At 35.4% G+C, this 24702-nt stretch overlaps 1 protein-coding gene and 1 long non-coding RNA gene across 20 annotated transcripts in view; one reads left to right on the plus strand and one right to left on the minus strand.

Annotated features, from left to right (window-relative positions):
* The window catches only part of HMBOX1 (homeobox containing 1), a 152123-nt gene that overhangs the window by 91598 nt on the left and 35823 nt on the right, over positions 1-24702 (minus strand). The gene's annotated exons all lie outside the window — the stretch shown is intronic.
* LOC306661170 lies at positions 9328-22361 on the plus strand. The gene is made up of 2 exons (XR_013763821.1): positions 9328-20917; positions 20958-22361. It is a non-coding gene; the product is annotated as an uncharacterized lncRNA (long non-coding RNA).

A 24702-nucleotide genomic window follows, 5' to 3' on the forward strand; every position in this document is an offset into this window, starting at 1 on the left:
AAGATGATGGAATCAGACAACCATCATTACCCTATGTACATGTATGATTGCACAACTGGTGTGAATCTACACTGTATACCATCATAGAAACGAAGAGTTGTACTCCATTTGTGTACAATGAATCAAAGTGCATTCTGCTGTCATGTATAACTAAATAGAACAAACAATAAAATACATAAATAAATGAATAAATAAATAAATAAAAGAGCAGATGCCTATTTGCGAGTTTCATTCCAATAAGATCATCTTAAAGGTATGAATCCTAAAACTTGTCACCAAAAGACTCTATGCTACCTAAATAAGCTTTTAGAAGATATAACTGAAACATTTTCTAAGACAATTGGTAAGCATTGTTAAATATCCATTACAAGTCAAATCTAACAATATAAAGATCAAAGATCTTTTTCTTGTTAAGTATGTAATGTATGTTTCCAGGACCAAAGAAATACCCTACCCTGTCACTGGTTTATGATCTACATCCAGGGCACCTTTATAATCAACCTTAAAATTACAAAAGACCCCATAGTAGTTTTTAATTTATTTTATTTATTTTTATTTTTAAGGTTCTGGGGATTGAACTCAGGGCACTCGACCACTGAGCCACATCCCCAGCCCTTTTCTGTATTTTATTTAGAGATAGGGTCTCACTGAGTTACTTAGCACCTTGCTTTTGCTGAGGTTGGCTTTGAACTCTAGATCCTCCTGCCTCAGACTCCCGAGCTGCTGGGATTACAGGCCTGCATCACAGCGCCCAGCCCCCATGGTAGTTTTTTAAACACCAGATTGAGAATTCAATTCAGTTCAACAACTCCAAGTTGCTTAACCCATTACAGTTCCCCAGAGTTGACTACAACAGGAAAACCAATAGACTCTCCGGAAGTTTGTGACTATTAAAATGGATCTCTGCCCTAAACTAAAACAATGCACCATTCCTTTAGCATACATCTGGAATATTTTGTTAAAATATAACCATTCAATCAGGAAACCAATCCATATTTATTGTTCATTCGTTTGAAGTCTCTACTTTCTTCTGCAGGGAGATTACAATACACTGATAAACAGTTAATAGAGCAAAAATGTACCATTCTGTGTTTTTGGAAGATCTAGAATGTTCCTCCCGGTTTAGCATTTCCCTTATCCTAGCAGTTTTGTAATGCTTAAAAGTACAAATAATTCTAGAATTACAGTAAGAGATTTAATTAAGCTAGAATAAATGAATCACAAAATCTTATATTAAGGTAGATCTGATGTTAATAATAATGTTTTCCAATCACCTCAGTTTACAAATGAAAAAACTTCTGGTAATGGTAAAAAATGAGCCCTACCTCCTTGCTGGATGGTCTACAATCATCAGATAGTCACCAATAAAAAAGGCTTCCAATTGTAAATGTGCATCAGCATCTCTCAAGGACCTGAGAGCCATTCTCAAAAAGGTAACCATCAAAAGAATGAGACCTCAGTTTCAGGACTTTTACTTCTGTGACTGAACCCCACTCCCCTAGTTATTTGCTTGTAGTTGGCTTTAAAGATCACTAATTCTGTAGGTCACACAGGTAAGCTATATATTAGCCTCCCTCTAGTTTTGCTGTAGGTAACACCTCTGACATATGGCTGCTTAAGTTACATTCCAGGGACTTGAAAGTCTTTTCTGTCTACACCACCGATTCTTCACTTGGATCAGCAATGGAGTTTGATGGATGACCTTTTGACGTCAGGAAGCCGAAAATTCCACCCTCAGATTCTGTAACATGGCCAGAATATGACTCTTCAGAGTCATGAAGAGAGACTACATATGTACTGACCACTGATTACTTTGTCTCTAATCACCTTTCACCATGTCTTAAAGCACCCTGCTTCTTTATCCCAAAAATATGCCTAAACACTCTGAGGGAGGCAGATTGGAAGCTTGGGTCTTCCACCTCCACACTTGCTACCTTGTGAAGACACTCTCTCAAAATTTGCTGTTTCAGTGACTGGCCCTGATTTAGTAAAATTAGGAGCCATAAACCATACCCCCAGGTGAGTGCTGACACTGATTTACCCAATGAGTAAAACCAAAAATTACAAACATTCAGAAGCTTAAGGCCTATTAAGTACTTGTCATTTGACGTTTTTCTTAAGAGTTCAAAATTGTTACAAATTGCAATCAGAAGCCATCCACAGTTGGCACTGGACTAGGATTTCCTAATATAGAGGAACTGTTAAGGTTTAGATATGTGGTATCCCCTAATAGCTCACGTGTGAGACAAGGGCAAGAACGATGAAGTGAATGATTGGATTATGAGAGGTGTGACCTGATACATGGATTAATCCACCAATATGAATTAAATGGGTGTTAACTATATGGCTCAAAGAAGTCTGTCACTGGAGACATGCCTCTGGAGTTTATATTTTGTTCTTGGTGAAGAGAGTGCTCTCTCTCACTCTGCTTCTTAGTTGCCATGTCCTGAACTGTTTTCCTCTTCCACGGACTGTCTCACCTGAGGCCCAGAGCTATGGAGTCAGCTTACCTTGGACTGCCTGAAAACATAAACCAAAATAAACTTTTCCCCCACTAAGTGGTTCTTGTCAGGTCTTTGGTCCCTGTTAAAAAAGCTGAGTAAAACAGGGACTTTACCACTGAGCTACATTCCTAGCCCTATTTGTTTTATTTTCTAAAAGGAAATATTTCAGAAAATTTGGGATCTGAAGTACTATACAAAGAAAAAGTATGTAATATGTTAACTGTTTGGCATCCTCTTTGTCTAAAGACACTTTTTATGTCTGAAATCCAGTAGAACTTTTAATTAATTCATTTATGCATTCAGCAAACATTTACTACTGAACGGTACAGCAATGAATAAACAAAAATCATTGTTCACATGGAGCTTACATGCTTGTGGTAAGAGACACGCAAAAAAAACGTCAAACATAGTACTCGAATCATGATAGATACAACAGAACACAAAATAAAGCTGAGAAAGAAGATACAAATTGTGGGTGATAGGATTAGTTATAAATATTGTGCTCAGAGAAAGTCTCATTGACAGTTAAATTTGAATAAAGACAAATGAAGTCAAGCAGTGATCTAGGTAGATGTGGGGGAGAAAGCATTCAAGATCAAGATCTTGAAGCAGAAATAACCTATCGGGTTCAAAGAGTAGCCCAGAGGACAATATGGTTAGATTTCTATGAACAAGGCATAATGTATTAGAATCTGAAATCAGAGAAGGGAGAACTTCTGGCAGATGAGATCAAAGGAGAATCTACAATTTCCTATTTAAAAATACAAATTTGATCTAAGCAATAGCAGGGATTAAATCAATAGATTTAGGAGAGCTGAGTGTGGTGACACATGCCTATAATACCAGCTACTCAGGCTAAGGCAGAAGGACTGCAAATTTGAGACCAGTCTTAGCAACATAGTTAGACCATGTCTCAAAGAAAACAAAAAAGGCTGAATATAAATCTCAGTGGTAAAGTCTGAGTTCAATCCCAGGTAACAAAATTAATAAAATAAATAGACATTAGTGATAATCTTGCTATATGCTGGAATTTCTGACACTATCAACAGGTTAGTAGAAACATTACTTTTGGACGTTCCCAGCATCCATTAAATTGGCACTTAGGAGAGCACCACTCATGACTCTCATGACTAGGCTTGAAGCATTCTTGGTCAACTTACTAGAAGCGGAGTACTAAAAGAAGGATAAGAAGGCCAACATGAGGGAACTCATATGCTCTCCATTTATTGTAGGAGAGGTGAAATACTTTACTTACTTCATCTCAGGAGGATGTGCAAAAATTATAATTTGAAATAAGGTGACCAAATCAGATAATGTTTCACAACTAGAAGCTGAAGTTTAAAAAAAAAAAAAAAAATTCCAGAGAGCCAATTTACACTTTATCCAATTCTCATAACAATACAAGCATTCCAAGGACGGGAGTTTCTTTTATTTCTCTAAACTCCTCGCCTACCTATTATAGGAGTTATTTCAGTTCCTCACAGTTTATAATGCTAACTGAACAAACATAAAAAGTATCTCAAGGTATGAGAAAACAAAAGGTTCTCTATCTGCTGGGGAACATAAAGCTTTCTTATACTCATCTTTAAAAACTTGGGACTATAGATAAACTCTGTATTTTCTCTATGTTCCCCATGACGTGGCCATTTCCAGCAAGATGATGTATTCTACTTCAAATGCTAAGATCTCAATTTTATCTGTTAAAGTCTTCATATATTTCATATCCTTATTCTGAATCATTTCCCTCAGATTATGTTGACAAGTTCATGGGTTCTCACATTTTATGATGATTTATAAGACAAAATATACAGTAAACATTGTTATTTACTTTATGCAACCAAAAAAATCACTTCTCAAAAAGTATCCATTGGGCCAGGCACAGTGGTGCATGCCTGTAATACCAGAGGTTTGGGAGAATTGTGAGTTTAAGGATGTAATACAAAGCTGCCCTCCCTGCCCTTTCCGGTGCAGCCATTTTCCCCACCTCCCAACCACTTGTCAATCTGAACATCCTGGCTAGCTACTGGTTCATCAGTCTGCTTGCAAGTATCCTTCTCCATTATTGGTCCCCTGTTAGCCTGGCAGAATTCAACTGCTTTAGGGTAGCTACCCCCCCCATCTTTTCTCATGCTTTCTCTCCCCCTGACTCATTTTCTTTCTCCTCCTCGCTTTTCACACTCTTTCTTGCTTGCGCCCTTTCTCTTTCCCTTTCTTTTCTTATCATTTTCTCTCTTACCCTGCAGGGAGATACTTTGTTTGCTTAATAAACTCCCTTATGTGATTTCCCATGTCTGGCGTGGTTTTCGTGGGATTCCTTACAAAGGTCAGTCTCTGCAACTTAGTGAGATCTTATCTCAAAATTAAAAATAAAAAGAGTGCAGGGTCAGTGACAGAGCAACCCTGGATTCAATCCCCAGTACTGTGGAAGAAACAACAATAACAAAAACGATGAAAAGGCATCCATTTTACTATGCTAAAAATTCATATCTAACTGTAGGCAGCAAGACTTCTTCAAGTTTCAAATCAGTTTTAAATTCTTTAATATTATTTTTAACCATCACAAAAATGTGTTAATTCTATATTCCATTTTCTTTATTACTTCTTTTTATCTGAGCAAATTATAGAGATTTAATATATAAATTTAATAAATCTATCAAGAACAATTATATTAAGAAAATCTATGGATTATGATGATTACATAGCCATAAGTATAGTAAAATTCACTGAATTCAATATTTCAACTAGGCGAACTGTAGGGTATATGAATTATATCTTATTAACTTTATCTCAATAAGTGTGTGTATGGGGGTTATATACCCTATTAAAGGCAAAGAATGATGTATTCTTAAAAATTTTCAGTAATTCCAAATACTAAGTGTTACTCAGTGTGTAATTTAAACATACAATTGATAGGTAACCTGGAAAATATTACTTTTTATATGAACTAATACAAAACAAAAATATATGCTAGAGCAAGAGTTGGCAATTACCCTCCACAGAAATTTCTTTTGTATACCACCCTCTTTCCAATCCTACTGATCCGTTTTACTTGAGACCTTCCTTCTCTTTTTGTTGTATTAATCTAACTGCTCTTCTTACCTCCAGTCTTACATGGTAAAAAAGGTTCCTCAAGTTGGCACCCACAAATGTTAACTCCCTATCCCCCTTCCCTTTAAATTCCAACCACCAATCTTTCTAAAAAGTTGCTACATCTTAATGGAAAACTGACTTAAGGAATACAAAATCACAAGAGACAATATTTGTATCTAAAACAAAACAAAACAAAACCCATAAGCACAATGTAATGGCTTGTACTGAGAACACTTGCTTTGTACTAGGGCTGTTTATTTGGAGGCCACGCTATGATGAGAAAGTTGTTTTTTGAGTATGCAAGAATTCAGATCTAGTCAGGCAGTTCTGGCCCAAGCACTGCCTGGACATGGTAAACTTCCCCTGTAACTGGACTCACTGTCTCAGGTTACCTTCCAAAATTCAGTTTTTACAGCCTCTAAAATGACCACATAAAGAAAAGCATCAAAAGCAGTAATTTCCAACTATTTTAAAGAAATTAATTTTTTTCTGTCAAAAGGTAGGTAATCACCTTTGATAAGGTGAGATCCTGAGATGATAGAAATCTCAGACAAGAGTTAGGGAAGAGATAATGACAGCTGTCCATCTCTAGTGAGAATTTCAGAACAGAATAAAGAAAGATGTAGATGAGATTCTAGATTAAGAGTTTTTAATTCAAAGAGAATCATAATTCCTCTTCTACACCTCCAGAACCACAAAGAGTGCCACAAATGACTTCAGATAGAAAAATCTTTCCTGCTAAGCTTCATTTTAATATACAGTGGTATCTACAATCATGTTCCCCTTCAAAAAATGACCACAATCTGGAAGGAATCCTGGCACAGATTATAGACAAAAATCACATTTACCTGTATTTTCTACTCCTACCTGCTAAAATTCTAACTGTATACATAATTAAAAAAATTTTTTTTAGTTGTTAATGGACCTTTATTTTAGTTATTTATATGTAATGCTAAGAATTGAACCCAGTGCCTCACACATGCTAGGCAAATGCTCTACCACTGTGTCACAACCCCAGCCCCCATTCACATTCTTTTAAAAATTAAAAAGTTTTAAAGATTTAAAAAATGCATGTTGGAGTCACAGGATAGGGTGACTAAACAAATAGAAATGTGATACTAGGATCTCAAGATTCTATACATCGTGACTAGGAAAGATAAAGAGTAAAGGAACTCCAAATAAAGATTCAAGATAGATAGATAATGATCTGCAGAAAATATTTTAAAATCAATGGAAGCTGGGTGTGGTGGCACTCACCTACAGGCCCAGCAACTTGGGAGGCTGAGATAGGATTACAAGTTCAAGGCCAACCTCAGCAACTCAGAGAGGCCTTAGGTAACACCCTGTTGGGTGGATACAGAGCTGGTGATGTAGCTCATTGGTTAGGTGCCTCTGGGTTCAATCCCTGATCCTGAATGAATGAATACATAAATATTCCAACAAATCAGTGGAATATCTAAAGCAATGTTCAGCTGGCAGCAGGTGATAAGGAACTAGAATATGTGGGAATTCAGAGACAAAGAATAGACCAAGAAGCTACCTCTGTATACGCAACAGTAAAGGGCCTAAGTTTTCAGTTTAAGGATGTTAAAGAAAAATGGTAAGAGGCTATTGTTTTTTTGGACTCAACTCCTGGACTGGGTCCCAAAAGACCAAGTTAAAATTCAAATTGGAGTCATTCACTTTAAAGAGACACATCACCAACCTGAACTAAGCTATTTATATGACCTTCTGAAAAATCAGGAATAGTGAGAATAATAGCCAAATTTCCCAACAAACCAGTTTTGATTGCCATTGGTACACACAAACACACACAAATGTAACCTGATGTTGCCCAATTAGTTATTTTTTCTATTTCTCTGTCTCCCTGACCTTAATTTACAAGGAAAGTAACTTTGAAATGATTTGTTTTTTGTTTTTTCTTTCTGCTTTCTTCAGCCCTCTGTCAATAAAACCAGTCTTCTCTGATTAGCTCATTAGAACACTTACTCTTTTTTATGAATTGTTAGCCACAGAATCAAAAATAAAGCCAATTAATATCCTTGAACTAAACTGTCATAATTTTGTCCTCTCATGGGGTTTGGATCAATCCTGTGGATGCATGTTCTTTGACCCACATAGTATTTGAAAGTAGGAGCTGGGAGTGGTGGCACATGCCTGTGATTCCAGGCCAGCATGGGCAATTTAGTGAGACAACTTTCAAAATAAAAAGGTCTGGGGATATAGTTCAGTGGTAGAATGGCCCTGGGTTCAATCCTCAGTAACACACACACACTGACCCACAAATTAAAATAATATAAAAGTTGGGAGACAATATAAATGTTAAGGGCCTCATTTTTATAGAAAAAAAAAATTGTAGCACCTGACATCACAGTTTGTAATTCCTCATGTAATCCCTGTATACAGGGCATGCATAAATTCACCACAGGGCAGGACAGCAGTAATCAACCTGCCTTTTAAAATATCAAATATCAGCTATTGTTCACCACTGAGTTTATACTGTCGTTTGTCACATGACAGAGAAGTAATTCTAAACTGTTGATGGGGTTCAGAGTATACAACTCCTAAATATGCTGCTTTGGCATTTTAATTACTTTGAGTTAAGGGGACTTGAAAAGTAGCAGCTACAAGAAGGGCACTCCTTCTTTTTCTTCCAGAAAGGAGGAGATTAAAAAAAAAAAAGTACCCTCCCTGTACCAGAAGGAAGGAAGACATTCTTATCACCAGAGTCTGGGAGCCAAGGACAAAAGAACTCTATACAGACAGACCTTGTTAAACTAACCCTTAACTGCCCTGGTCCAAACCCCTTTCTCTCCTCCTGTTTTCACAATTTACTACTGTTTGACCCAGTGTACAATCTTTTGGCCCTGTTTCTTCCAATCTTCATTTTTCTTGTGAGGGTTCCCAAGAAAAAATTACTAAGTAAAAATTGTATCTTTTCTCCTAATAATTTGTCTTGTGTCACTTTAATTCTTAGGTTCAGTCAGAGACCCTAAGAAGATAAGAGAAGAAAGTTTATCTACCCTACTCTGTCAAACAAAACCATCCTTTTTCCTATCTTTCTTTCTTTTTTCTTACAAGTGTTCTACTATTTATGTTACCTGGATACTGCCTGACCAATCATCAAATAAAATCAGATGGTAACAAAGCTAATTCACCAAAAGGAGAAATCAGAACATAAACCCACTAGAAATAATTAACAACAACAACAAACAAAACTTTTCAGAATTCAGTAACTAAAGAGGAGAAGGATCCAAATTACAATGCACACCTTTTTTTAAATCAAAAGTTTTTTAGTTGTTAATGGACCTTTATTTTATTTATTTACATGCGGTGCTGAGAATCGAACCTAGTGCCTCGCTTGTGCTAGGCAAGCACTCTGCCACTGAGCCACAACCCCAACCCAGTGCATACAATCTTTAACCTAGCAATTCCAGTACTGAAGTTACCCTACACATAGATTCATAAAGGGATAAAATAACTTTCGTTCAGCGCTACTTTTTGCAGCATTATATGTAAGCAAGAGATCAGAAAGAACCTATGTGCAGGGTGTGGTGGCACACAACTGTAATCCCAGTTACTCTGAGGGCTGAGGTAGGAAGATCGCAAGTTCAAGGCCACCCTGGGCAACTTAGTGAGACCTTGTCACAAAATAAAATAAAAAGGGCTGGGGATGTACCTTTAGTAGTAGAACAATCCTAGGTTCAAATCCCATTACAAAAAAAAAAAAAAAAAAAAAAAAAGTGGGAGTGGTGGGGGTAACCTAAGTATCTACCATTAGGGACTACAATAAATAAGTGTTGGTATAACCATACAACGCAGCCATAAAAAAATAAGGAAATTCCCTATGTGCTGTTATGAAATAGACGCCAAACAAAAAGAACAAGGAAGAGTGTATTCGAATTAAGTCAGTTGTGAAGGAGAAGGAAGAGAAGAGGAGAGTAGGGAAGAATATATAAATAACTGTACATAGATTTGTTTTTAACTCATGCCTAAAATATTTCTGAAAGAATATGGAAAACAAACAAACAAAAACAAAAAAACAAAAGACAAAAGACAACAACAACCAAAAAAACTGGTAACACTAACTTCCTCAGGGAGGAAAAACTGATAACTGAGGGATGGAAAACACATCATTAGGCATATTTTTGTACCTTGTGAATTCTGCAGCAGGTAATGGACACCAATGCAAAAATTATTTTTTATAAATGTAAAAAGATGGCTGAGGTGATTCCAAGTATAATTAAGAATTCAGCAACTATAAGAACAAGTGAGTCCTTCCCTCCAAATTTATGGTATTTTGCCTTGGAGCTCAAGGACGCTGGAGACCTTAGCAGGAACTAAGAGGGGTCCAGGGGTGAGCAAAAGAATGAGATGAAATAAGGAAAATGGGAGAAATAGCACGATATCCTTTTCCATCTGGTTCTTTGAACTGGTTAGGAGCCCAGAAGTAGTAAAAAGGATAGGTAAAAAGATAAAAGTTTTCAAGTGAGAATGTGAATTGCGACTTAGGAAAAAGTGGGGGTGGGGTTTGGTGGAGGTAGCTCTCACTCACTCCTGCACCTTCTGGGAACTCTGAAGGCTCACAGCTCTGAAACATGAAAGATGGCATTCCCAGCACTGTGCTACTATCCCTCACAGAAGATCCATCCAGAAGTGGCAGTGATTTTGGGATTCCCAAGGAAAATGAAAGAAAAAAATAATCTCTTTTCTTCCTGAATACACATTTCATTCCATTCAAGAACTCCCAGCAATATTTAAGAGGACTCTGAAAGGGATGGGTGTTTTAGGTAAGCAGAAGGGAACTAAAAGTTACACTTCATCTCTCCATAAGTGACAGAGCCTAGACACAAGTACCCACAAGAATAGAAAAGTGTTACGTTAGAGGAGTTAAAGAACAGAAAATTATACTCTGGTAAGACAGCCAAAACGAAAGTCTTCTTGGACTTTTTTAAACATAGGCTATTGCTCACTGAAGGAAGTAGAAGAGAAAAAAAAAAAAAAAACAAACAAAAAAAAACATGAGGATGGCTGGAAAGGGGTTGCTCCAGGCACTGCTGGGAACCAACACACTTAGTTATGCAGTACCTACTTTCCAAAGTGAAATCTTTCAACTGCTTTAAAATGTTTCTTTTCTAAGCCATTGAAAGCAATGAGATCATGTTCTTGATTAAATGCCAGCTTTTTCCCCCTGCAACCCAGATTGCTGAAGTTAAAAAGAAGAAAAATTAGGATAATGAAAAAAGGGTAAAGGTAGGAAAAAATGGAAACAGAAAAGAGGGGGGAAACGTAAATATATTTTAATAAGCTAGTGGAAGAAAATTAAAGAATGATCAAATTTAGAGTTTTTTTTTTTTTGTTTTTTGTTTTTAAGTTGAGGACATCTTGTCCTGTTCTAAAAATATAACAAAGTACTTATCTCAATTCAATTTATTTAACTGTTTTCCTATTCCATTTTATCCAGAGTTAAAGTAACATATACAATTTCTTTATGCCCTTCAGCACAAAATAGTTTTAAAGACACAGGCCATTTGTAAGAGAGGAAGTTTGCACTAAAACTACAAGGTTTGCTAGACCATAAAGAAGAAAAGGATGTGAAGGCTAGCCTTAGGTAATTTGTTTTTCGTAAGTGAAAATAAATGATATTTCCTACCCTAAACAATGGATAGTAAGAGATAATATTTCTAAGATAAGCAAAAAGTCAAATATATAAGAACTATTGCTTAAACTCCATCTTTAAATAAAACTCCTAAGGCTTATGGAAAAAATAAAAACACCATCAATGTATTATACTTTGTACCTTCCATCATACAGTAGCCATTTAAGGTAATTTTATATTTGAATAGCCCCTTTGCATTTTTCAAAGTACCTTCTTATTTCCTATCTGATGTTAAAATTGCCCCTTTCCCTTCACCATTAGGGTAGATAGGGGAGGTTTCATTGAGGTTTACAAATAGTCAAATAGATATAGGAAAGATAAGAGATAAATTACAAGCCAGATATATAACACGAGGATCCAGAACTCCTGGTCCAACAATCATCAAAACAATATTTAGAGACCATTATTTACTTACGCTCAGTATTTACTAAGCAACAGCTGTGCTCTAGGAGTTACGCGACCATTAGAAATATAATAGAGTAAAAACACACATAATTTCTACCTTTATGAAGCTTCCAGTTTAGTGAGAATCATTATTTTAATAATCATACAAATAAATGCAAAGCTGCATTTGTGAAGAATAATGAGGTACTGAGTGCTATAAAAACAGTGTAGGAAGAGTTAAACTTGTCAGAGAGGTAGAAAAGAATTCCCTTAGGAATTCATAAAGTGCAGAGCTAAGGGATACACATTATATAGACAAAAAATCTAGGCAAAGGAAACACTAATCATGTACAAAAATCCATACTATCAGACTGTAAGACACAGGACACTAAAAGGGCAGTGAACACCACTTACTGAATTAAGAGCATTCAAGGGTAAGGGTGGTTTGTTTTGTTTTGTTTTTCAATAAGCTACCTATGTAATCTTACATACATTTGAGTTTGACTCCTTCCCCATTTTAATAACTGCTTCATAATATCTAGATGTTTCTCTCAGGAATCTGGGGTAAACTGAATAGAAAGCAAAAATAAGGGAACTGCCACTCAAAGGATGCCAGAGTATCTGCATGAGGGGAGTGATATTACATTTAGGGAATATAGGAAAAATTCATGAAGATGGTGACACTTGCCCTAGGTTTTTAGAAGTGGACTGAATTTCTATTAAGATGATATTCCCAATAAAGAAATGAAGAGACTAAAAAGATATCCCTTGCTGCTTCACAGGAATGTAAAGAATTTATTTTACTACAGAATTTCCTAACTGGCATTTATGTGTAGAAACATCATTTCCATACTACCTTCAAGTTACAGAAGTTTGGTAGCTTACAATAGTTTTATACTCCCAACAAATTACATTAGTTTGCAAGGGTAGATAGTAACTTCCTCTATTTTGCAGATAGAGCTGGCTGAGGGAGGTTCAATACCTATTTTTGCTTTTAAAATAAATTCACAATCATCACGATGTGGAATTCTGTTACCTGAAATATGAGGAACTAAAGTAGTCCTGGGATCTCATACACATATGAACTTCACTATAATAATATGAGACAAAAATGTTATCTTGGCCTTAACCATATGCTTCTAATTAGCAGGAACTTTTCTCAAACAGTGAAAAGAAAATGATGACAGGGACAGATACTGGATGAGACATCCTTGTTACACTTAATAACAGACACATTAAAAAGAGCAACTGTCAGGAGAAAAACAAAACTAAGCAGCATGATATACTGAAGGACAAAAATAAATAGATACAGAACACAACTTCTGTTCAAACAGCAATTTCAAATATTTTATTTTATTTATTTTTTGGTACTGGGGGATTAAACCTAGGAGTGCTCTACTGTTGAGCTACATCACAGTCTTTTTTATTATTTAAAATGTAAAATAGCTTCCCAAATCACTGGGATTACAGGCAAGTATCATCACATCTGGTAGGACTTCAAAATTTTTTTTTTCATTTTTTATTTGTTCTTTTTAGATATAGGTCAATAGAGTATATTTTGACATACCATACATACATGGAGTATAACTTCCCATTCTTGTGATTGTACATGATGTGGCATTACACAGGTTGTGAATTTATACATGAACTTACAAAAATTATGTTCGATTCACTCTACTGTCTTTCCTATTCCCATCTCTCCCTCATTCCAGAGAGAATATTTGGCATTTGTTTTTGGGGGGATTGGCTTACATCACTTACCATGAAAGTCTCCAGTTCCATTCACTTACTGGAAAAAGCCATAATTTCATTCTTCTTTATGTCTGAGTAATATTTGATTGTGTATATATACCTCATTTTCTTTAATCATTCATCTGTTGAAGTTTACCAAGGTTGGTTCCATAGCCTAGCTATTGTGAATTGAACTGCTATAAACATTGATGTGTCTGCATCACTATAGTAAGCTGGTTTTAAGTCCTGTGGGTATACACCAAAGAGTGGGATAACTGGGTCAAAGGGTGGTTCCATTCCAAGTGTTCTGAGGAACCTCCATGCTGCTTTCCATAATGGTTGCACCACTTTGCAGTCCCACTAGCCATGTATGAGTGTATCTTTTCCCCCACATCCTCGACAGTTTGCCAGAGGGAATGCTTTCAATTTTTCTCCATTTAGAATGATATTGGCCTTGGGTATAACATATATAGCATTCTTGATAATTGCCTTTGTGACTGGAATGAGATAGAATCTCAGTGTAGTTTTAATCTACATTTCTCTAATTGATCTTGTTCTGTGAAGTGCCTGTTCAGTTTCTTTGCCATTTATTGAATGGGTTATTTGTTGGAGTTTCTTTTGTTTTGTTTTGTTTTTTAAGTTTTTTGAGTTCTTTATATATCCTGGACATTAATGCTCCATCTGAGGTGCAAGTAGTGAAGATTTTCTCCCATTCTTTACGTTCTTGATTGTTTCCTTTGCTATGAAGTTTTTTACATTGATACCATCCCATTTGTTGATTCTTGATTTTACTTTTTGTGTTTTAGGAGTCTTGTTGAGAAAATTGACTCCTAAGCCAATAATGGAGAGTTAGGTTTACATTTTCTTCTAGTAGGTGCATGGTCTTTGGTCTAATGTCTAGGTCCTTGACCCACTTTTGAGTTTTGTGCAGTGTGAGAGAGAGGGGTTAAATTTCATTCTGCTATATATGGATTTCCAGTTTTTCCAGCATCATTTGTTGAAGAGGCTATCTTTTCTCCAATGTATGTTTATGATGCCTTTGTCTTCCATGAGCTGTATTTATATATTATATAGTTTTGTCTCTTTTTCTTTTATTCTGTTCCCATTGATCTTCACGTCTGTTTTGGTGCTAATGTCATGCTGTTTTTGTTACTATAAATCCGTAGTATAATTTGAGGTCTGGTATTGTGATGCCTCCTACTTCACTTTTCTAAGTAAAGACTGCTTTGGCTATGCTGGGCCCCTTATTTTTACAAATAAATTTCATGACTTTTTTCTATCTGTGAAAAATGTCATTGGAATTTTAATAGGAGTTGCATTAACATCTGTATAATAGTACTTGGGGTAGTACAGCTATTTTGACAACATTAATTCCGCCTATCCAAGAACATGGCAGATCTTACCATCTTCTAAGGTCTTCAATTTCTTTAATATTCTGAAATTTTCATTGTAGATGTCTTTCACCTCTTTTGTTAGATTGAGTCCCAAGTTTGTTTGTTTGTTTGTTTGTTTGTTTTTTGAGGCTACTATGAGTAGGATAGTTTTCCTAATTTCTCTTTCAGTTGATTCATAATTGGTATATAGGATTTATGGATGTTAATTTGTTAATTTATAGGTGTTAATTTTATATCCTGCTACTTTGCTGGATTCATTTATGAGTTCTAGAAATTTTCTGGTAGTTTTTTGGATCTTCTAAATAATCATGTCATCGGCAAATATGGATAGTGTGAGCTCTTCTTTTCCTATTCGTATCCCTTTAATTTCTTTCTTTTGCCTAACTGCTTTGGCTAGGGTTTCAAGGACTATGTTGAATGGAAGCGGTGAAAGAGGGCAACCTAATCTTGTTTCAGTTTTCAGAGGGAATGCTTTCAATTTTTCTCTATTTAGAATGATGCTGGCCTTGAGTTTAACATATATAGCAGCTTTTACAATGTTGAGGTATGTTTCTACTCTTTCTAGTTTTTCTAGTGTTTTCAAAATGAATATATGCTGTATTTTATCAAATGCTTTTTCTGTATCTATTGAGATAACCATGCGATTCTTGTCTTTAAGTCTATTGATTTCTGTATGTTGAACCAACCTTGCATCCCTGGAATGAACCCTACTTGATCCTGAGGCACTATCTTTTTAATGTTTCTGCATACTATTGGCCAGTATTTTATTAAGAATTTTTGCATGTATGGTCATTCATGGATATTGGTGTGAAGGTTTCTTTCCTTGATGTGTCTTTGTTTGGTTTTGGTATCAGGGTGATACTAGCTTCACATAATGAGTTTTAAAGGCTTCCTTCCTTTTCTATTTCATGGAATAATTTGAGGTGGATTGATGTTAGTTCTTCTTTGAAGATCTGTAGAACTTGGCTGAAAATCCATCTGGTTCTGGGCTTTTCTTAGTTGGTAGGCTTTTGATGGCATCTTCAATTTCAGTGGTATTTTCTGATATTTTTAAACGATGTTTCAGCTTTCTGCTGAATGTTGCCTTTCCACACGACATTTATTCCTCTTTTCCTTTTCTAATGCAGGAACACTAAATGATGCAAACAACAGCCTTGTTTTTAATAAATATTAAATTTCTACTTTGAGCAAAAGATTGTGGAAGACAGAAAGACAAGGTCTCAATATCAAGGTTTATATTTTGGCAACACCAGTAGGTACTATGGGGTATATATCACTAGACTGTAATCAATGATAGTCTGTATGGTATTTTCATTCTTTCTTTCTTTCTTTTTTTTTTTTTTTTTTTCCTTTTTGTGGCTGGGGATTAAACCCAGGACCTCATGCATGCTAAGCAAGTACTCTACCATGGACTACAACCCTACCCATTGTACTGCATTTTCATAAACAAGGCTTTTTCTATGGAAAAATAAAAATTTCTAAGCCATGAAATCCTTATCACACAGAAAATGACCCAAGCCTTTAAGGATTACAAATCTATCAGGCTGACAGCAAGAAGTCTATAAAGTGATAATGTTATACATACAGAATAATTTTCCTTGGAACTAAACATGGTATAAAGTTGGAAAGAATAGAGACCAAGAGTAAAGTTAACTGCTAATGAGAAAAACAATCTCAATGAGTATGGACAACAAAAAATAACTTATTACTACAATCCGAATAACTTAGTAGGCTGTCTGTACAGAAATGCTGACATTGACTTCAAAATCTCCAGAACCAACTTATCAATATTTTTCCATCTCAGCTATACCATTCTCACTACCAATCTTAACATCTTTTTTATCTGGCTGACTGAAAGGTATAGTACAAACAAAAGAAAAAAGGAAGATAATCTATTTTTCTTCCCATCTCCTAAATACTACTGTCTCATATCCTATCTAAAATAAACACTGTATTTTAACTGAACTAAGTATATTTTTATATAAACTGTTTTTATGTTAATAATGTTTTCTCTTTTTTTCCCTTCATTGTCTTTGTGAATGTGGCTTTGGTTGCTGTTGCTTTTTAACCATGTATTTCAGTGATTCTACACAGAAAAAAAGATTCTTAGCCTCAGTTAATATAGAAAATTTAAATTTGTAATGAATGGACTATTATCTAATGCTCAGATATTTTAAAAACTCATTTTCTCTGTGCCAAGCACAAGTTGATTTGTAAAGCCATGGAATTTGTATCACTTGACATGAAATGATTCTTCTTATTATTATTATTAGGTACTGGGGATTGAACCCAGGGCACTTTACAAGTGAGTTACATTTGCAGCCCTTTTTATTTTCAGTTTGAGACAGGGTCTTGCTAAGTTGCTGAGGCTGGTCTGAACCTGCAATCCTCCTGCCTCAGTCTCCAGAATTGCCAGGATTACAAGCTTGCACCACCTCACACAGCAATCATTCTCTTTTTAGCCCAATGTAACCACTGGGAACTATTGAACTTTCATTCCTTACAGTATAATTACATGTTTTGGAGTACAGCTAAATCATAGTAAAACTAAAAAAAGTAGGTGGAGAAAGATTCTAGGCAAAAAGTACACTACTCATTTGTTTTACTACTTTAAATTATAACATAGCGTGTATTTATAATGCTGAAATATTAATCCATGTGATAAAAAAATGATTATTATGTCTACATTTCAATTTTCAATTGCTCATTAAAATAATGCTTTAGAAGGAACTGACCTGCATAAAACTACGCAGCCTAAAACTACCAACAGAAGTGTGAACAATTCTTCCTTTAAGAGAAAAATCAAAACAATTCGACTACACCGACTTGAGTTCTATAGTCAACAACAACTGGGAGATAAAACTGGAATGTATATATCTATTAAAACATTAAAATGTTTAGACTCTCCTTAGGAGATAATTATAGTTTATAATGTGAAAAACAGAGATCTTTTTATACTCATTGTTTATCAAGGGGAGAAACTGTTAAGGATCAACTATGTATATATAATAATAATAATATGTTATTAAGAACAGAAATATCACTTTATATGTCTATCTCTTGATCTATTTTTAATTTGACTCTCACTGTAATCCTAAAGGGTGGGCATTTATATTACTATCTTGCATAAAAGAAAACTGAGGCTTAGAGAATATAACAAAATACCAAGTAATTTACTGAACAGTATCTCTCACAAGTGCCACAGTTAGAATTACTGAGAGGGCCGAGTGCATTGGTTTGTGAAGTTGAGACAGGAGGATCTCAAGTTCAAAGCCAGCCTCAGCAAAAGCAAGGTGCTAAGCAACTCAGTGAGCCCCTGTTTCTAAATAAAATACAAAATAGGGCTGGGGATGTGGCTCAGTAGTCAAGTGCCCCTGAGTTCAATCCCCAGTACCCCCAGTACATGAGAGTGCATGAAGTGTATTAGCTTATTTTCATAGACAATCATAATACTTGCTTCTTACAATAAACCTTGCCCTTCTTCCCATCCAAAGAGAGGACTAGAATCTTGCTACACTGGGGTTTGCTTTTATTGACAGAATGAAACCAAAAGTGAAGTTATATGACTTCCAAACCAAAACCTTGAACAACTGTTAGCTAGAGCTCTGGCTTTTCACTTCATTGGAGAGCTACTCTGAGATCATCATGTAAAGAAGATGGTCTAGTTTACTGGAAATTATGAGGCCATGCAGAGGAGAACCAACCACAGTTAGACCACATGGTTAAGGCCACCTTGAGCAGTTCAATCTAGTCAACCTTGACCTAAACAGCCTGGTGAGTAAGCCCAGGCAAAATCAAGAGAACAGTAACCCAATCAATCCTCAAAATTGTGACAAATAATAAATCCTTATTGTTTTAAGTCACTACTTTTTGAAGTAGCTGGTTAGTCTACACGTAACAGAAACTACCAAGTCAGTAGTGGGTACTTACAGAAAAGTAGATGAAAAATTTTTTCTCCTGAAGGAGTTGCTAATATGGGGGAAAATATATGGAAAATTAAAGTCAGTTAAAATACTGCTAAACCTATTTTTTTAACCAAAATTAAAAGGAAAAAAGTGGATACGAGGCAGAAAAACTTAAAAGGATAGTAAGAATTATATTTTAAAACTATAACTCAAATCACATCATGCCCTGACTTAAAATCCTGCAATGGCTTCCCATTGTACACAGAAGAAAGCTTACGGTCCTTTTCAAGATGTACAGAATCTGGCCTCTCCCCTTCCGGCACCATGGTCCAGGCATTGAAGCTTCCTCTTTTCATTGAACACCCTAAGCTCACTCCCATTTTAGAGGTTTTGTTCATTCTGCCTAAAATATGTTATTCATGGCATATATTCTTATTATCCAGGTGCTAATTCACATGAAACCCCAAAGACTTTTCTTGACCAACTAATTTAAAATACTCTCATAACCCGATTTATTTTCTTCTAGCACTTAATACTATCAAAAATTATCTGTTTATTTGTATACCTGCCTTCTGAGTTCCATCAAAGTAGGGATTATTTCAAGTTGCTTTACCATTTTATCACCAGGACCAACACAGTGCCTGGCACACAGGAGGTGTTTAAATGGTTATTTTCTTAGTAAGTAAATTATGTAAACATATTAGTTTTATAGTTCACACTGGAGAAGAGTATAAGAGTAAGCAAATTCTCCATAATGGATAATTAAGTATTTTGAAAGGTACAAGGAAAGTATTATTTATATTCAGAATACCCAGCTATGTGCTGGGTAACATGTTCCTAGCCTCAAAAGTTTTACAACTTCAATGTCAGGATTAAAAAAATAGAGTTAATCAAACAATTTAAGGAAGACCAGGCAAAATGCCAAATGGTATGGACATTATATGTTACAACTGCCTAAAAGAAATGATCACAAAGACTCAAATAAATGAAGGCTTCAAAATGGGCACAGAAATTAGGCAAGGAAAAGAAAGAATAAACAATGGTCCATGGAATGGAATTTCTATAACAAAGATGTAAAATAGAAAAAAACACAAAAGATGCGCAAAATAACTGACTAGACTGGTCTGACTGAAACCTGAGGCTGATAAAGGTAACAAGAAAAAATGAAGTCTAGTTAACTATAGCAATACTTAATATTTATATAATGTTATATTATCTCATTTTATCACCAAAACAACCATGTGAGAAGGGGTAGTTGGAGAGGATCTTAAGTATCAGGTTATAAATATCTAGCAGTGGTACATAAGTATTCAAGATGAGCAATTCCATCATTAGGGAATAAAGGAATTGAGGCAGGGAAACTACTTAGGAAGGTTAAAACATAAGGACCCCATAATAAGGACCCCAGTTAAAATGACAGCAGAAAAAAGCAGAAAGGAGGCAAAGAAATTTAGAAATCTATGGTAATAGCTCTGAAAGGAGATAAAAAAGGCTATCAGAGTGTAGACCTCGGTTAAACTGAGAATGATGGTATTAACTGAGAGAAATACAGAAGTCCTGATGAGGAAGCTTTTTTAGTAATATAAGTCTGGTCACAAAGGTATGTGAGTTTGAAACAACAGAAGTTCACCCAGTTTCTGGAGCCTCTTCTCACTTGTTTCAAGGAACATCTTTCATACCCATCATCATCTATAGCAAGAGAGATGTTTCCCTGCTGTTAGGCCCAGTGTCCATGGTTCTTTAAAAAAAAAAAAAAAAAAAAATCCTGAGTGGAAGTGAAGGAAGAGACAGAGAATAACTGCTTAATTGGTACAGGGTTTTCTTTAGGGGTTATGGAAACACTTCAGATAGGTAATGGCTATACAATATTTTAAGCACACTAAATGCCAATGAATCATACATTTTAAAATGGTTACTTTCATGTTACTTGAATTTCACTTCAATTTAAAAAAACAATAAAAAAAAAAAAAACAGGAAGGAAGAAAAGAGGGAGGCTGAAATTAAGACCACAATGCCTTTTATCCTGTTGTTAATGCACCTTTCCTTCTTCCTGCCAATTCACACTACCTAGGCCTTTCCACCTTCTACACCATTCCATTATCTTCAGCAATAACCAGGAAACTATATCTTCCAACCTTTCTCTGAAGTCTTATCTCCTTACTTTAAAACAAAGTTAGCTCTTTCCTGAGTGCAAGATTTCATTGCAGTCCTCTGAAATGGTAGCTGCTTTTTTGGTGTGTGTGTGTGTGTGTGTGTGTGTGTGTGTGTTTTGTTTTGTTTTTTTTCGAAGTTGTTTTTTTTATTTTTCCTAACACCTTAGGGCCAAGTGGAGAAACTGATTTCCCTGGTCACCATGTGACTTCCAGAGATTAAACTTCTACCATCATTTTAAAAAACCAAGAACCCAATGCATTTCTGCATGGTTAGGCCCTCTTGGTTGCATTATCATCTATTACCTTCTCACAGCTCTCACTTCCTAACTGGTCATTCTCTCCCCATTTGCCTTTACTTTGGCCCCCAGGTTACAGCCTTCTTTCACCATCCTGGGTAACTTTCAGATTCAGAAAACACTTTTCCAACAGTATGCCCTCAGTCATCTCCAACAACATTACTGCTCACACCACCTAAGCCATCTATTGTCAGGGTAAAATCTTGGATTCTGGCATTTGAAACTGCTTTTCCACCAAAATTAGTAGTTTCAGGTTCCTATTATTGTCTACTTTCTCTATGTATGACTGTACCTGACCAGTCAAGCACCTTTTAGAGAAAGTTCTCCAAAGACCAAGTTGGTTCTATTACTGACTCATCAATATTGATTTCAAATGAGGATTCCACACAAGGTAACAATATATTTCCCTGGCTAATTCATTCTTTCACACTTTATCATGGCTATTGCAAATCTCCTCCATTTATCAAGGGCTCTGACTGACATTCTTCTCTTTGCTGTGAGATAAAGACCTTGCCTCCAATGTTACAGAAAAGAGCCATCTGGCAATAACATCTAGATCTTCCCAATATGAAATGCAAAAACATATCTACAACTGGATCAATCCTATTCTATCTTCCTATCGTTTAAAAACAGTGAAATGTTCATTTTCCTAACATTCTAGCCCCTATATTCCCTGCCTCACTCCCTTTATTCATTCAACAAATACTCATTTTGGCAATATTAAATGATATTTAACACATTCAAGTCCTACATGCCATCACAGTTGTCTGCATGGAATACACGATGAACACACAAAAGCCTCACCCTCTGTGAGTTTACCTTTTGGGACTTGGAGGGGGATAAAAATAATACACACACAAAAAAACCCAGAAAGTAAGTGTCAGAGTGTGTTAGAAAATAAGTGCTATGGGGGAAAGAAAAGCATAGTAAGAAAGATAAAAAGTAAATAGGACATAGCTCAGTTGGTAGAGTGTCTGCCTCGCAAGCACAAGGCCCTGGGTTCAATCCCCAGCACCGCAAAAAAAAAAAAAAAAAAAAAAAAAAAAGAAAGAAAAAAAAAGTATACAGGACAGTGACAACAACGTTTCACTTTAAAATAGGATGTTAAGAGTGAGCCTCACAAATTTTAGTGTTCTAATAGCTTTTCTTTGAGCTCTAAACATATATCCAATAACTTATCAAACTCAAACAGGACCAAAAGGAATGCATGTTTCTTGCTCTATGATCAACCTATCCCAGACAAATCTACTCTCTTAGCAAATTCAAGTATACAATGCAGTATTAACTATAGTCATCATGCTGTACATCAGTTCTCTAGAACTTGTGAGAGTTTAAACCTTTTGATCAACATCTCCCCATTTTCTTCCTCTCAAATTCCCTGCTCCTCTCCCCTACCTCTAACCTCTTTTAACTATCCTTCTTCTGTTTCTGAGTTCAACTTGCATACATTTCCTATATCTGGCTTATTTCACTTAGCACAATGTCCTCTAGGACTAGACATGTTGTCAAAAATAGTAATAAATTATTTTTTAAGGCTGAATAATGTCTACTGTAGATACTTCCATTTTCTTTATCCATTCATTTGTTGATGGACACTTAGATTGTTTCCATCTTAGCTACTGTGAATAGTGCTGAAAGGAACACAAGAGTGCAAGTATCTCTTTAGGATAGTGACTTTATTTCTTTTGGATATATACTCAGAAGGGGGATTGCTGGATCATATGGAAGTTCTATTTAATTTTTTGAGGACTATCCCTACTATTCTTCATAATGGCCATACCAACTTATGTTCCCAACATGCCCTCAGGTTTACTGACCAATCATATTAAGTGATCCTTATACTTGTCAGACACAATTTACCACAGGAGTTTTGCTTTCTTCCCTCTTAGGCTAATTTCTAGCCATCCTTCCAATCTCAGCAAGGGTTACTTTCTCTGAAAAGTCTTCAACAACTTCCCCAGACAGGTGGAACTGGCATGCCTAGCACCACACCTCTTTTCATTAGAGTAGTCATGTGCAGTTATTATTCTAAGGGTAATGTTATATTTTATACATTTTGAATGGCTTATATGATTGAAAACTGTCTCTGCCTCACAAAAAATTATGGAAAAAATATAGATTGTTGAATTCATAAACCTTTATCTTGGGCTGAGGTTATATCTCAGTGGTAGAGCACTTGCCTAGCTCATGTGAGGCACTGGATTCGATTCTCAACACCACATAAAAATAAATAAACAAAGGTATTAAAAAATCTTTATCTTACAAAGTCCATTACACTTAACTATGTCTTGTAAGTTAGTCTGGAATAATAAGTCATGAGGTTGCTTAGAAGCACTGTAATTTTTTGGCAGAGGTATTCTCAATCACAAAGGTTAAATTCAAACATAAGAAAGATCTTTAATATATTTAGTCCATCAACCTTCTAAATGAATATCTATGTATCTTCTCTGTACATATGTATATGTGTGTATATATATTACATGTGAATTCATACAAATCTGATGTATAAATACATATGTATATTTGACCCATTTAAAGTCATAAAATATTTCATATTTAATATAAATTCTAAATGTTCTAACAAAATTTTTAGAAGGCAAGTGACAAATTCAGATTCATTTTGCTGTTAACAAATCATTATCAAAAAACCAAAGCTTGGGCTGGGGTTGTGACTCAGTGGAAAAGTGCTTGCCTAGCATGTGTGAGGCACTGGGTTCAAATCTTAGTACCACATATAAATAAATAAAATAAAGGTCCATCGACAACTTAAAAAAAAAAAAACAAACCAAAGCTGGTGAAATGTTTGTTTAATTTGAACAGTGAACTTCATTTTATTATCAGCACACCAGGCTGTAACTGCTTCCCAAACTATCATTTCTCATAAGTAACTAAAAGAAGCAAACTTGAGTTCACCAAAAGTAAGTTGAGAGAAAAGTCATTAGCTATTTTTAGGTTTCTTTAAAACTTTAGTTTTAAATACATATAATTGTTGACTTTATAAGTATCAAATAAAAGATTTCTTAGAAATAAATAGTGCCTCTCATTAAAAATAAATTTTAAAAGAAGCAGCATAATAAGAAAGAAACAATAGATGGATACCTATAAAACAATGACAGATTTTTATTCTTAGGGTCAAATCCTCAAGGCTGAGTCAACATTTCTAACAGGGTCTAGGTACTTTACCTGCAATACAGTACTAACAAACACTACATTACATTTTTACTCTTAGATTTCCATGTACTTCAAAATACTCTACACATTACCACCACATAACTGAGAACAAACTATAACACATACTATTTGCCAACAAACTAAAGATAAGATTAAATATATTGCTCTAGTTTAAAAAGAACAAATTAGGACTAAGGAACATCCTGAAGAAGACGATAAAAAAAAGAATTTCTCTGCAAGTCAGTTTGATCAGATACAACTAGCTCATTCTGTCTTTAAAGTATTCAGGGGTTAAATTCATAGTCACTGATGCAAAACATGGTGCACTCTACAACCACAAACATACAAAAATATGCATGCCTGGGGCTGGAGTTGTAGCTCAGTGGCAGAGCATTTGCCCAGCCTGTGTAAGGCG

Source organism: Sciurus vulgaris (genome assembly GCF_902686455.1).
Source record: "Sciurus vulgaris genome assembly, chromosome: 5".
Taxonomy (NCBI): Eukaryota; Metazoa; Chordata; class Mammalia; order Rodentia; family Sciuridae; genus Sciurus; species Sciurus vulgaris.